The sequence below is a fragment of the Sus scrofa genome, chromosome 3 (assembly GCF_054392235.1).
Source record: "Sus scrofa isolate SSC_HxYL_T2T_F1_AM1 chromosome 3, Sscrofa_HxYL_maternal_Yorkshire_Landrace_v2.0, whole genome shotgun sequence".
NCBI lineage: Eukaryota > Metazoa > Chordata > Mammalia > Artiodactyla > Suidae > Sus > Sus scrofa.
The window spans coordinates 14,598,842-14,613,171 of record NC_139385.1 but is presented as its reverse complement, the minus strand read 5'-3'; the positions used below and the strand labels follow the sequence as shown (position 1 = coordinate 14,613,171).

Sequence of the window (14,330 nt, the reverse complement as noted above, 5' to 3'; positions counted from 1 at the left end):
AATTAAAAAACATATTTCAAAAAAAACAAAACAAAAACGAATTGGACTCAAGTTTTGGCTTTGCCACTAACCAGCCAAGTGACTCTGAGTCAATCACTTCACCTCTCAGAGGCTTGGCTGCCTCATCTGAATCAAAGGGAAGGCTGACTCCCCAGATTTCTAGGGTTCTTTCTAGTTCCAAGGGTCTGTGAGTGTAGTGGCCCCTTGGTCAATCTTCAGTTTATACATGTAAATATGAGGGTGACAATGGATCAAGGGATGAGGTTTAGAAAATACTCTTCTGGCTGGAGGGGACCTTGGAAAATGGCTGGATTAGTCAAGTCTGTCTCTTTAACATTTACTGTCATTCCTCCTGGTAAAAGTAAATTAGTGGTTACGACTATGAGCTTCTTGGGAGTGAGCAGATATTACAACGTCTGCATCTTTATATTCCCAGTGCCTAGAATACTTTAGGGACACAGATGATGTTTTGCTGATCAAGTGACCACCAGAATGAAGAAACAGGGGCTGCAATAACCCTGGTTTTGAAAGCCAAATGCCTGCCAACGTGAAGGATGTTTGTTCATGTGCAATTCTGTCTGCAGGAAACCCTCGGTGACTGCAGTAACCTGCCCCCCGCTGAGCCAAGTCCACGGGAACAAACTGCACACTCACACACACACACACTTCAAACACTGGCCAGTGATCTCTGCTCCCCCTGGACACTGTGAGTCACACCTGCCCACACCTGGTGCCAAGATTTTCTCTCCAGTTTCAGATAACCTGCCACCCACTCCTTCGCCGTAACTCACAGGTGTAAGTAACCCTTCCAAAGTCCAAGTCCACAAGCCAACTTCAAGCTCTTTTCAAGGTAAATGCCACATTTACTGGAGCATGTATATTATTTCTTAACCATTTAATATGTGCAAAACCAAGTTACTATTTTTATAAGTTTCCTGCCTTCAAGAAAAAAACAACCTGTCAGTGATGCAATTTTTGTGTTTCTCACCCATTTTCCCCATAAGCCCTCTAGTTTGTTCTGTGGTGCACGGCACAGTGATTTTTTTAGGAGCATGTATGTAACATCACAGCAACACCAATTCATGACAGAGTGAACCTCGGCTTACAAAGAACACCAAAGAGCAGGTCAACAGCCAGTTCAGGGGAGAGTTTCTGGTGGGCTGCAAAAATCGCTTTCAGGGGCTGTCCTCTTCAAGTGCCCAATTAACGTTTTTATGAAGATGAGAATTGGAGAGAGCAAATATGTTTGACTCATGCGCTCAACAAAAATGTATTAAGCACTTAACCACGAGGTAAGGGCTGGAGAGAGAAGAGAAAAACAGCAAGGTGACCATCGTAGCGGAACTCACACCTGAGTGGAGGAAAGACATAAAAAGCTATAATGCGACGGAGGGAAAGCGCTAATAAAGGCATCACTGAGTCCTCTGAAATTGCAAAGGAAGGAAGGACTAACTCTTAATGACAGAAATATGAATCCCCAAAGCTTAACGAGCTGAAATGATGGGTTAAAAGAAAAACAAAACAAAACAAAAAAAAGGAACTACAATAGCACCAATTAAGTGTATACCTAAAACCTCTGGGACTTTTAAAAAGCTGCTGTGGCTAAGCCATGCCTCTCCTTTCTTTTCTTTGAAAATGGTTGGTATTTGCACTCACTTTGCAATAAGCTCTAGTCCATCCAAAGCGATTCTAATGCAAGTTTTGGCGTTTTCACACAAAAGTCTACCTGAGAGTGGGGGATGGGAGCTCGGATTAGGCCACGTCAGGAGAACCTTCCTCTGGGGGCTGCCGGAGGCTGGAGCACATTCAGAGTCCTGGGAGGGGGCCACCGCAGGAAGGGGAGGGTGGAGGGCAGGGAACAGGCTCGCTGTCTTCCAGCATGTGAAGGGCTGGCTTTTGGAAGAGGAAGTGCACTTGTCTGACATGGCCCCGAGGGGAAGAGCTACATGGGGGAACAGGCTTTAGCCCAACATAAAGGAGAACTTAACAGTGACATCTGCCCAAAGATAGAACAGCTCCCAGAAAAGGCATCAGGGGTGTCCAGGCACAGGCTTCGTGCCAGTCTGGCAGGGGAGCCACGGACACAAGATGTGCACATCAGACAGACGGCTGAGGCTAGAGCACCGTTCCCATCTTCCTCCTGCCCAAAGGCTCTCCGATCCAGGTTGTTAAAAATGAGCTTTGTGACCGTGGGCAAGTTACGACTCTTCTCCATCTCCTAACTAGAAAGCCAGACACATCACTACAGTCGTGCTACTGACAACCATCCTCTTTTTTTTTTTTTTTCTTTAACCAGATAAAGAATCTATGAAACCGGAAAATCAAAAAGCATAAGAAAGAAGTACCCAGGAGTTCCCGCCGTGGCTCAGTGGTTAAGGAATCCGACTAGGAACCATGAGGTTGCGGGTTCGATCCCTGGCCTTGCTCAGTGGGTTAAGGATCTGGCGTTGGCCATGAGCTGTGGTGCAGGTTGCAGACCCGGCTCGGATCCTGTGTTGCTGTGGCTCTGGCGTAGGCTGGCAGCTACAGCTCCGATTCGACCCCTAGCCTGGGAACCTCCATATGCCGTAGGAACGGCCCTAGAAATGGCAAAAAGACCAAAAAAGAAAGAAAGAAAGAAAGAAAGAAAGAAAGAAAGAAAGAAAGAAAGAAAGAAAGAAAGAAAGAGGTACCCAGTCCATGATGCTATACCTGTATATGATGCGCCCACCAACAAAAGACCTTTTCTCCATTCCCCCGTCCCGCCGGCCCCCCGATCCTTGCAACAGACACCTCTATGAGGGCCGTAGGGCCTTTGGAAGGGAGAGCCTTGTGGAACCCCCATACTCCTCTGGCCTGAAGCCACTGCTCTGGCAGAGCCCTGGAGGCTCTCCTTTGGAGACTGAGGAACCCTAGAGGAAAACTCATTCGGACTCAGCGTGAGCCAAGTAGATCTAAGTTCATCTCTGGTCGAAACTTTCTGGTGGGAGCACCCAACCCTTCCTTCTGGGAGATGCAGGGCTGGTGTGAAAGACAGAAAAAAAAGACACATGAATGATCCCTTGTTCCGGTGGCACCAGAGAACGCACGATCCTTCCAGGTGACACGCCGCTTGGAAATTTCTCTACAACCGGATGCCCAAGACAGAACAGGAAAGGCCTCCGAACCTTGTCAAGATCACCAGAGCGACAGAAGCAGATTCAAACTTTCCTGGGGGTGTGGCCTCCACAGAGGCCCTACTGTGAAAACCCTGCACACTCCACGCACCATAAAAATGTGGAAAAGATGTTTTAAACCAGATGAATGTCCTTCTATTTGAATAAGGGACATTCCAGTCTATGAAGGACTCAAGTGACTAGAAAAACCACACAAAGTTCCAATGTCTTCCCTTTCCAGTAGCGAAAGATGTGATACAAAAACTTGCAGGGCACACGAGGCCACCTTTCCTCCCTGGACTGTCCCCACTGCCCTGGGGACTGAGCCCTGGAACCCTGCGCCGTGCAGCAGAGATCCCAGCACGCCCGTGTCCTCTCTCGCAGTTCACCCTGGGCCTCGGCAGAGGGATACACACTGCTTCTCCACGGGCCAGCCATGTATCCCCCCGGGAACTAGCAATTTTCAAAAGACTGACTTCATCCACCAGCTTCTCAGGCCCAACGCCAGCTTTAAAGACATATGTATGTCCAGATGGCCAATAGGCACATGAAAAGATGCTTGTCAGCACTAGTTCAGTTATTAGAGAAATGTAAATCAAAAAGTCTACAAACAGTAAGTGCTGGAGAGGGTGTGGAGGAAAGGGAACCCTCCTACATTGTACGTGGGAATGTAAACTGGTGCAGCCACTATGGAAAACAGTATAGAGGTTCCTCCAAAAACCAAAATTAGAATTGCCATATGATCCAGCAATCCCACTCTTGGACACAGACCCAGACAAAACTCTAAATCAAAAAGATATGTGCACTCCTATGTTCATAAAAGCACTATTTACAATAGCCAAGACACGGAAACAACCCAAATGTCCGTCAACAGAGGAATGGATCAAGCCCCATACAGGTGTGTGTGTGTGTGTGTGTGTGTGATGGAATACTACTCAGTCATAAAAAGGATGAAATAGTGCCATTTGCAGCAATATGGAAAGACACAGAGATGATCATACTAAGTGAAATAAGTCAGAAGCAGAAAAATATCACATGGCATCACTTATACATAGAATCTAAAATATGATATAAATAAATTTTCTGTTTCCAGAAACAGAAACAGACTCACAGATATAGAGGACAGACTTGTGGTTGCCAAGGGAGAGATAGATCAGGAGTTTGGGATGAGCAGATGCAAACTATTACACAGAGGATGGATAAACAAGGTCCTACAGCAGAGCCAAGGGACCCTATTCAATATCCTGTGAGAAACCATAATCCAAAAGAATATGAGAAAGAATATACACATGTACAGTATACACTAAATCACTTTGCTGTACAGCAGAAACTCATGCAACACTGTAAGTCAACTACACAGTAAAAGAAAAGAAACGCATATGTATGTTATGTGTATATTTTCCTGAAAAAGTTCAGGAAAACAACAACAATTTAGTAGACGCCAAAAGGAAAAAAGATGCCGTGCGCCCCAAGAGCTTCTCTATGGAGCCTGTCACCTGCTCCAACAGCAACACCTGGTGTTGTGACCCGTCAGAGAAGACAGTCGCACAGTTCCAGGTTTCAGCCGTAGGAGGAAAAAAAGCAGTGAGCGTGGTTATTTATTTCCCTCCCTCCCTGTCTCCCCATGTTTGAAGCAGAGAACCGGCAGTAACAGCAAGCTCAAGTTGGCACATTTACAACTTGAGAGGCGGAACAACTGGAACTTCCCTCTGGGCCTGCACCCCTGGGAAGACTTCATTTCCTGGATCTTAGGTAAGTCTGCAGAAAGGCCCGTCAAGTCTCAAAGTCTCCTAACTGCACTTGGGAATCCACAGACAGCTTCGCCACACCGCTTTCCAGTTCTGCACTTTTTTTCTTCTCATCAAAAGTTTTGTTTTGTTTTTGTCTTTTTAGGGCCAACAGCCTCACGGCATATGAAGTTCCCAGGCTAGGGGTCCGATCAGAGCTACAGCTGCTGGCCTACACCACAGCCAGAGCCATGTGGGATCTGAGCCCCATCTGCGACCTACGCCACAGCTCCAGAGCATCGCCGGATCCTTAACCCACTGAGCAAGGCCAGAGGTCAAACCCGCATCCTCATGGATGCTAGTCGGGTTCGTTCCTGCTGAGCCACAACAGGAACTCCTCATCTCTTCAAAAGTTGCTCGGAGAATGTCTTCAATAGAAGCCTTTCACAGAGGCCTTTATTTCCTACAGCCTAATTTTTAAAATCTAATTAAATTTGTATATTAAAATGCTTCTCTTTATTGCCTCTTGGCTGCAGTATAATAATCTGTCTACATTATAGTATTTTACTGTTAATCATAACACCGATAAAATGGGCAATGACCTTTCTCCACCTTCAAGGTTAACTATGAAGCCCGAGGGCTCTGAAACAGATGTGGGCTTCTTCCCCTCCTCCTGGCTACCCCTCTCTGGATTTTAGGTTATTTCAACATCCTATGTACCCTTGGTAATAAAGAAGCTATACAATGGCAGAGCAGGAAAGAAAAATGCATGTCAACCCAATTGGGCAATTAACCCTTCTTCCTCCAAAAATCATACACAAATGAGAACCGGATACAAGGGGTCAGGATAGTTCTATCTCACACTGCAAATGATAGAGCAAACTGCGTTTCAAAAATAAATCTTTTTGACCTGAAAACAGAAACATGAAGTTCTGACTCCACTGTCATTCTAGGGGCTATGCAGAATTTAAGTCTATGGATGTTCCTAGAAGGGGCAACATCAGAGGAGGTAAAACTTTTGGCTAATGGTCGACTGCATGGCGTGCTAAGATCCCTCTCCTCTGTTAATACAGCTGCCAAGAGGGTGCTCGGGAATGCCCGTGATTTATAAGGAGGATGAAGGGGTGAGGAGGTCAGGCTCTGGGGAAGAGAAGGGTGTATTTATGACTCTACTGCACAATCCATTTAGGTTATGTCTAGATCTTTCCAAGAGTCAGAGATGCACTTTGTGGAAACAATCTCCCCCCGAGTCTATGAAACAGGAAATACAACTCCGATAAGCCGGCTCCAGGAATGTGATGAACAGCTGGGCATTTCTCATTCCCATCACAGCCCAGCCTTTCCCACCTGCTGTTCGCAGCACTGTGGACAAGGTCTTTCACCTAAATGACTCCATCAGTCACCAGAAATCCCCCTTTAAATCACTCTTATTTGGATAGGTTCAGAACTCTACATAAAAAGCACTGACTGGCATTTAAAAAAAGAGAATTGAACTTCACTTAAAACATATATATACATCCCCTTTTTTTTTTAAACCAATACTCCAACCAGTCCACCAATTTTGGAAGATTGGAAACAAAAATACCTATTTCCAAACCACCAAAACAATCAGCAATAAAGCACGCCTATTATTTCATCTTTCCCTTCAACTCAAATTTTCTATTATCTGATATATAATTAACTTCTAGTGTAACATCTCTCATCATAATGACCATCCCTCAATGAATGATATATGCAATCTACAGATTTTTATTGCTGTTTTTTTTTGTTTTTTGTTTTTTTCCTAGGTAACACATACCTAGCTCTCTCATTTTTTTTTCTTTTTCTTTTTAGGGCCACACCTGTGGCCTATGGAGGTTCCCAGCCTAGAGGTCAAATCGGAGCTGCAGCTGCTGGCTTATGTCACAGACACAGCAGTGCTGGATCCGAACCACACCTGCGATCTCTGCTGCAGCTTGTGGCAACGCCAGATCCTCAACCCACTGAGCAAGGCCAGGGATCGAACCTGCAACTTCATGGATACTAGCTGGGTTCTTAACGTGCTGAGCCACACCGGGAATGCCTATCTCTAACTCTTCAGTTCATTTAAAATTTAGTCTGATGTGAACTGAGGATCTAACCATCTGTTGTTGAGTCATCTTCCCTCCCTGTCCCTTTGATTTAAAAAGGCTCTTTTATCCTATGCTAAATGTTGTAGGAAAATAGAATTTGTTCTTTGATAACCTGTAACTTAATGGTCTCTTAACAATACCTTCATATTCTAATTATCATAGATATGCGCACACACACACACACACACACACACACATATATAAATAAGTAAAAGAGAAGTGGTCACTTCCTCCTTCTTTATAGATTTTTCAAATCCAAACTCCACGTGCCCCTCCCCACTGTCAATCAAATAAGAACTGTGTTTGTAACAGATCTAAACTTCTACACTGACTTGGACAAACTAAGGTTTAGCCTCCTAATTCGAGAACTCCTTCTCTTCTCTTGTCTCTCCAAGGCTTCTTGTTCTCTCCATGTGGGTCACATAAGTCACCCCCAGAGCACAAGGACGGTGGCCTGTCTGTTCAGCTCTATTTCTTTTCCCTTCTCAATAGGCATTCTGAGGACCTATTATTTGCCCACTGCCATGCACTCTGTTTTTCAAATGGGGATATTTCAGGAAAACACAAAAGCACCACGGAAGAGCCAATGCGTGCTTCAATTCTAGAGAAAGTAAGTGGAGACAGATGCATTTCCCGACACAGGGCACGACCAAGAGAAGCTGCCCTCTCTGGCCTTAACCTGACTCACAAGTAAGCCCTCCACTAGAGCCCCAGTGGTAAAGGCCATGGATGTTCCTCTTAACATCCCCATAAACCCTCCAAGACAGCCCCAGAAGGTCAGGGCAGGAACCCAACCTTGGCCCCAAAGCACATCTCCAGCCGCCCTTCAGCCCAAACCAGAAGGACAGAGGAGACTTCTGAACAGACCAACTGCACCTGACATGTCCTGCATCTTCCCGAAAGCCAGTTTCATTTTGTTTGTGTCTGGTTTTTAGAAAGATCTAGCTAAGGTGAAGGGGAAAAAGGAAGCCTGCCTCCAGGGGCGACCTATCCACTGCTCCTGGGGCAGGGCTGGAGCCTTAGAAAGGCCATTTACCCTCACAATGAGCTGGGTTCTTCCACCCCAGGCTTACTTCTCTCTCCTCTGGATTTACTTATTATCTTGACCTAGGGTTGAAAGCTTATCCTTATCTCCCTTATTCCCTTAAAATACCAAACATTTCTTCTTTAGCCTTCTACAGGGCTATACTGAATTTAAGTCTAGATAATGAGGAAGCATTAAAGTAGCCCTTCGATGTCTCATAACCATCTCTTTAATAAGTCACTGCCTCATGTTAAAAAGACGCAGTGCTAATGATGAACAGAGTTTAAGAATCTTGCAGAGGCAATACGACGGCTCTGGGAAATATTATACGACAGCTCAACATTTAACTTGGGGACTTTCAGCAGTTATTCTGTGGCTTTACTTTCTATTCCTGGAAACTCTGACTAATTCACAGAGTGGACGGGCAAGAAAAGTATTATTTCCAGGGAGCAGAAGAGATGGCAAATGACCATCTGACCATATTCAACACACCCAACGCCAAAATATACTTAATATCCCCCACCAAACCACATTCTGGTACAGTTTTCTTTTATGTTTAAAAGCAGGGGAGCAGGGTGAGGCAGAGGAGGTGTTTGAAAGTTTCTGTTTCCATATGACACTTCCCAGGATTGTCACAGGTCTCTGTGGGTGAGCGTAAGGGGAAGCCTGGCACATGCCATTGGCTTTTAAGGGACATGAGCACAGGAACCAAGGCCTCTGGTGTCAGCGCAACCTGATGAACCCGAAGTGCAAAAGGATGCTAAGAAATAAAAGGTATCTTAGCCAAACGAAGACTGTAGACTCTTTCCATCCAAATTATAAAACATGGAAGTTCCCATTGTGGCTCAGCAGTAATGAGCCTGACTAGCACCCATGAGGAGGCAGGTTCGATCCCAGGCCTCGTTCAGTGGGTTAAAGGATCCAGCGTTGCCGCGTGCTGTGGTGTAGGTCTCAGACACTGCTCGGATCCTGCGTTGCTCTGGCTGTGGCATAGGCTGGCAGCTGTTGCTCTGACTCAACCCCTAGCCTGGAAACTTCCATATGCAGTGGGTGTGGCCCTAAAAAGAAAAAAAAAAAAAAAAAAACTGAAACAAACAAAAAATACATATATAAAATATACATTTAATGACGGTGTTAACAAGATGCATCCCAAATTGCCTGGATATATGTGATCAAGCTGATTTAGGAAAATGGGAACAATGGCAGAATCTCAGGGAGGCAGCGTGTTGGTGAAGAGAAACAGGTGTCACTACACCGGCTCTCGACTTTTCTGTAGGTTTGAAAACCTTCATACAACACTCCCGGGAGGAAAATCATCCAGACAGCTGGCATCTTCCGTCCTGTTCAGTACTTGCCCTGCGACACCCGGGTATTCTTAGTTCTGTGGAAATGTCCTATTTCTACAATAGAAACAGTCCCTGACTTGGAAGGATGTAAACTGATTATTACACATCGCTCGCTCTAAGTCTCCAAGAGTCCTGGGAAACATCCCATCTGAGATTCCTCTAAGCTGCTCTTACTTCTGCAGACAGATTTCCCTCTCTCCGGCGCCCGCCCCTGCAGAATTAAACGTTCAGGAGGCTAATCTTTTTATATACTTCTCTGCTGTCTCAGATCATTAAAAACCTAGAGTGTAAATGTTTATTATTCTTGAATGGTGCATAAACCAATTCCTACCAAACCCGCGATACCGAGTTCTAATTAACAAAGTGATTAGGATGTGCAGCCTGGTGGAAATGGCATAAGATGGGGAACTCGGAGAAGCCAGGTGTGAGCCCTGTCTCCACTGCTCCTCTGCAGCCTGGTTCTGGGCGAGCGGCGGCCTGAGAGTGGCTTCCTCGGGGACAGAGGGGGTGGCAGGTGCCATGCCCACCTCCATGCTGGTGATGAGGATGGATGATGGCAAGTAAGTTGAGTAACGACATAAAGAAATGAGAAAGCGCTCTGAAAGCGGCAGTGCATAACCCACTCTGATATGAATTACTAATTTACTTTGAATGGTTTTTGCACCTGTTTTCGAAACCCATGCCTGCTTGTTCTGTAACATCCTAAAAGCAGAATCGCTAGATTTTTGAGTTTGGAATCTGGAGAAATACAACAGGACACAGGGGCAAGGAAGGCCTGCCTGGGCCTCCCCCTTGGGAAAAAGACTAAGTGGATTAAATGGGAGGCGGGAGGGGATAGGCTGAGTCAAAGGTCACTGGATAAAGAGAATTTAAGCTGACCCCCACCTCCGCCACCCCCAACATTTCTATCATGAGAGAGCAGACTTTTTGGAAGCAGATGCCCCACAGTGGGAAGATGGGGTCTGGACAAAGAGCACTGCCGGGGAGAGACAGACCTGGTGATGGTCCATGATGTCCGGAGGTCAATGCAGAGATCTGCCTCTCACTCAAAGGGCACCCCAGCTCTTCCTTGCCTCTTTTTCTGGGCAAGTGCACAAGAAATGGAAGCCCTGCTCAGGGTGGGGGGGGGGGTGTCCCAAGGGACAGGTGGGGTGGATGAGATCAGCTACCAATTCTTTTTTTTTTTTTTCTTTAGGGCCACACCTGTGGCACATGAATGAATGGGAGCTGTAGCCGCTGGCCTACACCACAGTCACAGCCACACCAGATCCTTAACCCATTGACTGAGGCCAGGGATCGAACCTGCGACCTCTTGGATGCTAGTCAGATTTGTTTCTGCTGAGCCACAATGGGAACACCCTCAGCTACCAGTTCTGATGCATGAAGTACAGGGAGTCGCAAGCACTAGCATAGGTAAGTGTCAGGAAATACACTTACAGATGTTAATCTTCTTACTCAGATGCAACACTTGTCTCAGACCTTAGACCCTAGGCTGCAGGGGGAAACGCCCTTAAGAACAATGTGTCAAGTGGCAAAATTAAATTAGGGAGCATGGATGAGACAAAAGGATCCCAACAGTGTTAAATTTATGAAGAGGGTAATGATGCTGTGGTTAGAGAAAGGACTATCCCTGTTCTTAGGGAAGAGTCAGACAATTAGGCTGCATTAAAGGGCCATGATTTATGCAGTTTATCCTCAACCAGTGCAGAATAATATTCTTTTATTCATGTGTGTTGTAGGTACTTACGTAGAGAGAAACAGAAAAGATAAACCAAATGGAGCAAAACTGAAGAGACGGATCCAGTTAAAGGGTATATAGGTTTGGTTCTTTTCTTATTCTTACAATTTTTCTTCTTGAGAGTAGTTCCAAGTAAAAAGTTAAAAAGAGGGAGAGAGAGGAAGGAGAAAAACAATGTAGCACCTTCCTGATAGACACTCGGAATAAATAATAGCTCTAAGGTGGGAGCAACTGAGTAACCAGTCTTTGGTTAGTGTTGCCTATAACAAAAAAGTGCTTCCAGAGACATTATCAAGCCAGTGAAAAGACAACCCACAGAATGGGAGAAAAATATTTGTTCACCATATATATACGATAAAGACTTGGGATCCAGAACATGCAAGAGACTATGCTACAAAGACAAATAACCCAATTAAAAACGGGCAAAGGATGTGATAGACCTTCCTTCAAAGAAGATATGCAAATGAACCGATGCTCAGCATCCCTGGCCAGCAGGGAAACGCTAGTCAAAGCCACAACGAGATACCCCGGCATACCCACCAGGACGGCTTAAGTCAGGAAGACGAGACAACTAAGCGCTGACAAGAACACGGAGAGACTGGAACTCTCACACGCCAAGGGTGGGAAGGAAACGGTGCAGTCCCTACGGCAAACAGTCTGGCAGTTCCTCAAAAGGCTAAACGCAGGGTCATCAGGTCACTCTGCACACCCATTCCAGGTACGTATCCGAGAGAAGGGAAAACTTACATCCACAAAAACACGTGTGCAGGAATGTCCACAGCAGCCGTATGCATAACAGCCAGAGAAGAGAAACAACCCAAATGTTCACCAGCTGATGAATCAATAAAACCAAAGTGGCATACCTCTACAATGGAAAATAGGTTGGCAGTAGAAAATGCAATACGGATACATGCTACGAGATGAACGAAGCCTGATGACAACGTGCTAAGGGAAAGAAATCGGTCCCAAGAGATCACATACTATAGAAAACGGACGAGACGAAAGGATCCTTTACTGAAGATGGTACTATGCTTATAATGATAGGGTGATATTATACGGTTCCACTCATATAAAGTCCAGAAAAGGAAAAACTCTAGAGACAGAAAGCAGGTGAGTGGTTGCCTAGGTCTGAGGGGCGTGGGGGGGCTGGCGGATATCTAAGGTGTGCGGGGTTTCATTTTCTAATGAAAAGGTTTGAAAAGTCACTGTGGTGATCGAAGCATAACTTTGTGAATATACTGAAAACCACCGAATGGTTCCCCTTTAAAGAATGAATTTCATGGTATATGAATTCTATCTCAAAAAAAAAAAAAAATTTAGTTGTCCTGTGCCTACTAATTGCTTAGTAACAGGCACCTAAGAGTCATATGCTCTAGAGTAAGGGGTAAGAAAAAGCTCACGGCAGCGGTCTTAGCCTGTTCCTCTAACAGTTGCAACAGCTTTTCAACGTATCCCAACCTCCGTAAGAGAAGGCCACCTGAGGCCTGGCTTCTATACATTTCTGAAGTCTTCAGAGTCTCAGAAACAGAGTAAGTCACGTCCCCAGCTTCAGTATCTAGAGCATGGACGTAATGATTTGACAAGCCAACAACTGCCAACTGACAGCCACGTCTCAGGGCCTGAAACTGGGGATTCACATACATGGAAAATAGGTTTTAAGATAAAAACTATAGTTGAAGGCTAAGGTCTCTAATGGAGCAGGGAAGCCGCCCAGGGGGGTTTAGGCAGCACGAGGTGTGGAGAGCAGGTTCCTGGAAGGAGAAATGGGGCCCCTGACATGAGCTGAGTGAGAACTGAAGGTCTGTGGGGGTGGAGAGGTGGAGGCAGAGGAGGAAGCCCCTGGGGGACATTAACCGATGACCCCACAACCACCTGCACAGGATCGCCACACCCACCTCCGAGGTCCATATTAGCTCCTCAGGCACAGGGAGAGAGAGAAAGAGATGAAACCTAGAGACTCTCATCCTACGTGACCCAAGTTCAAAAGAGAAAGACAAATACCATAGGATATCACTTACACCGGGAATCTAACAGACGGCACAAATGCACCTTTCCACAGAAAAGAAACTCATGGTCTCGGAGAAGAGACTTGTGGGTGCCAAGGGGGAAAGGGCGGGGATGGGATGCACTGGGAATCTGGGGTTAAGAGATGCAAACTATTGCATTTGGAGTGGATACGCAATGAGATCCTGCTGTAGAGCACAGGGAACGAACTCTATCTAGTCACTTGGGATGGAGCAGGATGGAGGATAATGTGAGAAAAAGAATATGTATATATATATGCTTGACTGGGTCACTTGGCTGGACAGCAGAAATTGAGAGAACCCTGTGAATCAACTCTAATGGAAAAAATAAAAATCATTAAAAAAAAAAAAAAAAAAAGAAGAAGAAAGAAAGAGACGAAGGAGAGGCCATCATTTTCACCCCGTTTTGTAAATCCCTGTTCTAGGCCTGAGTTCACGAAGAGCAGGAGGGGCTCCTCCCAGCTGCTAAGCCTCCCTAGAACAAACTAATGATTGCTTTTAAGAGTCTGCCTTTCTTAAGTAACAGTGGACAACATGACAGATTCACTTGACAGTTTAAATTGTGTAAACCGGTGACTGGAATCATGCCACCTACTCCCATGTTCGTCACCACTCCAAAGCCCACAGCTGTGCCCTCCTTCAAGTTCACGGTGCCTCCGGCTGGGCAGCCTTCTCGAGCCTGCGCAAGCCCAGGCGCCGGATGTTAACATGTTAGGTCAGGCCTGATCTTTAATGCTAACTTGCCTTAGGAAATCAAAGCACGTATCTTTGGATAAGTTACCTGATCAAGAAAGCTCTTTTGTCTCATTTCAGGTTGTTAATCTCTGAAACTCAAGTTCTACAGACACCCTGTGATAAGCAGGCTTGGGCGGCTGTGGCCCCTTTTGCCTGCTAAGACAGACACCTGAATACACACTTGGGGACAATGACTAGTGCCTTGGTATAAACGTGCAGGTGCCCGCATGCTGGCCTGGAGGGAACTGTCTAATCCGTTCAGACCTGGAAAATGACTTCTGTGTATTCCCACAAGGTGGGGTGGAAATAACTTTTCTCCCCGTGGACACCGTGCAAGTCAGAGAAGAGTCACCCGGGCAACAAAGTCAATACCCAGCTTCATTAACGCTACACAGCCGTTAGTTCTAATGGATGAGGAAGGGGAAAGCTGGTCCCGAGAACCAAAAACTGAAGTCTACTGAGGCTTCACAAGCACCTGCCCTTAGAATTTA

At 45.8% G+C, this 14,330-nt stretch overlaps 1 protein-coding gene and 1 long non-coding RNA gene across 9 annotated transcripts in view; one reads left to right on the top strand and one right to left on the bottom strand.

The window, feature by feature from the left end:
• AUTS2 (activator of transcription and developmental regulator AUTS2) overlaps positions 1 to 14,330 on the bottom strand; it is a 1,184,853-nt gene that overhangs the window by 50,087 nt on the left and 1,120,436 nt on the right.
• LOC146404418 (uncharacterized) lies at positions 6,620 to 13,477 on the top strand. The gene is made up of 2 exons (XR_014840366.1): positions 6,620 to 8,847; positions 10,959 to 13,477. It is a non-coding gene; the product is annotated as an uncharacterized LOC146404418 (long non-coding RNA).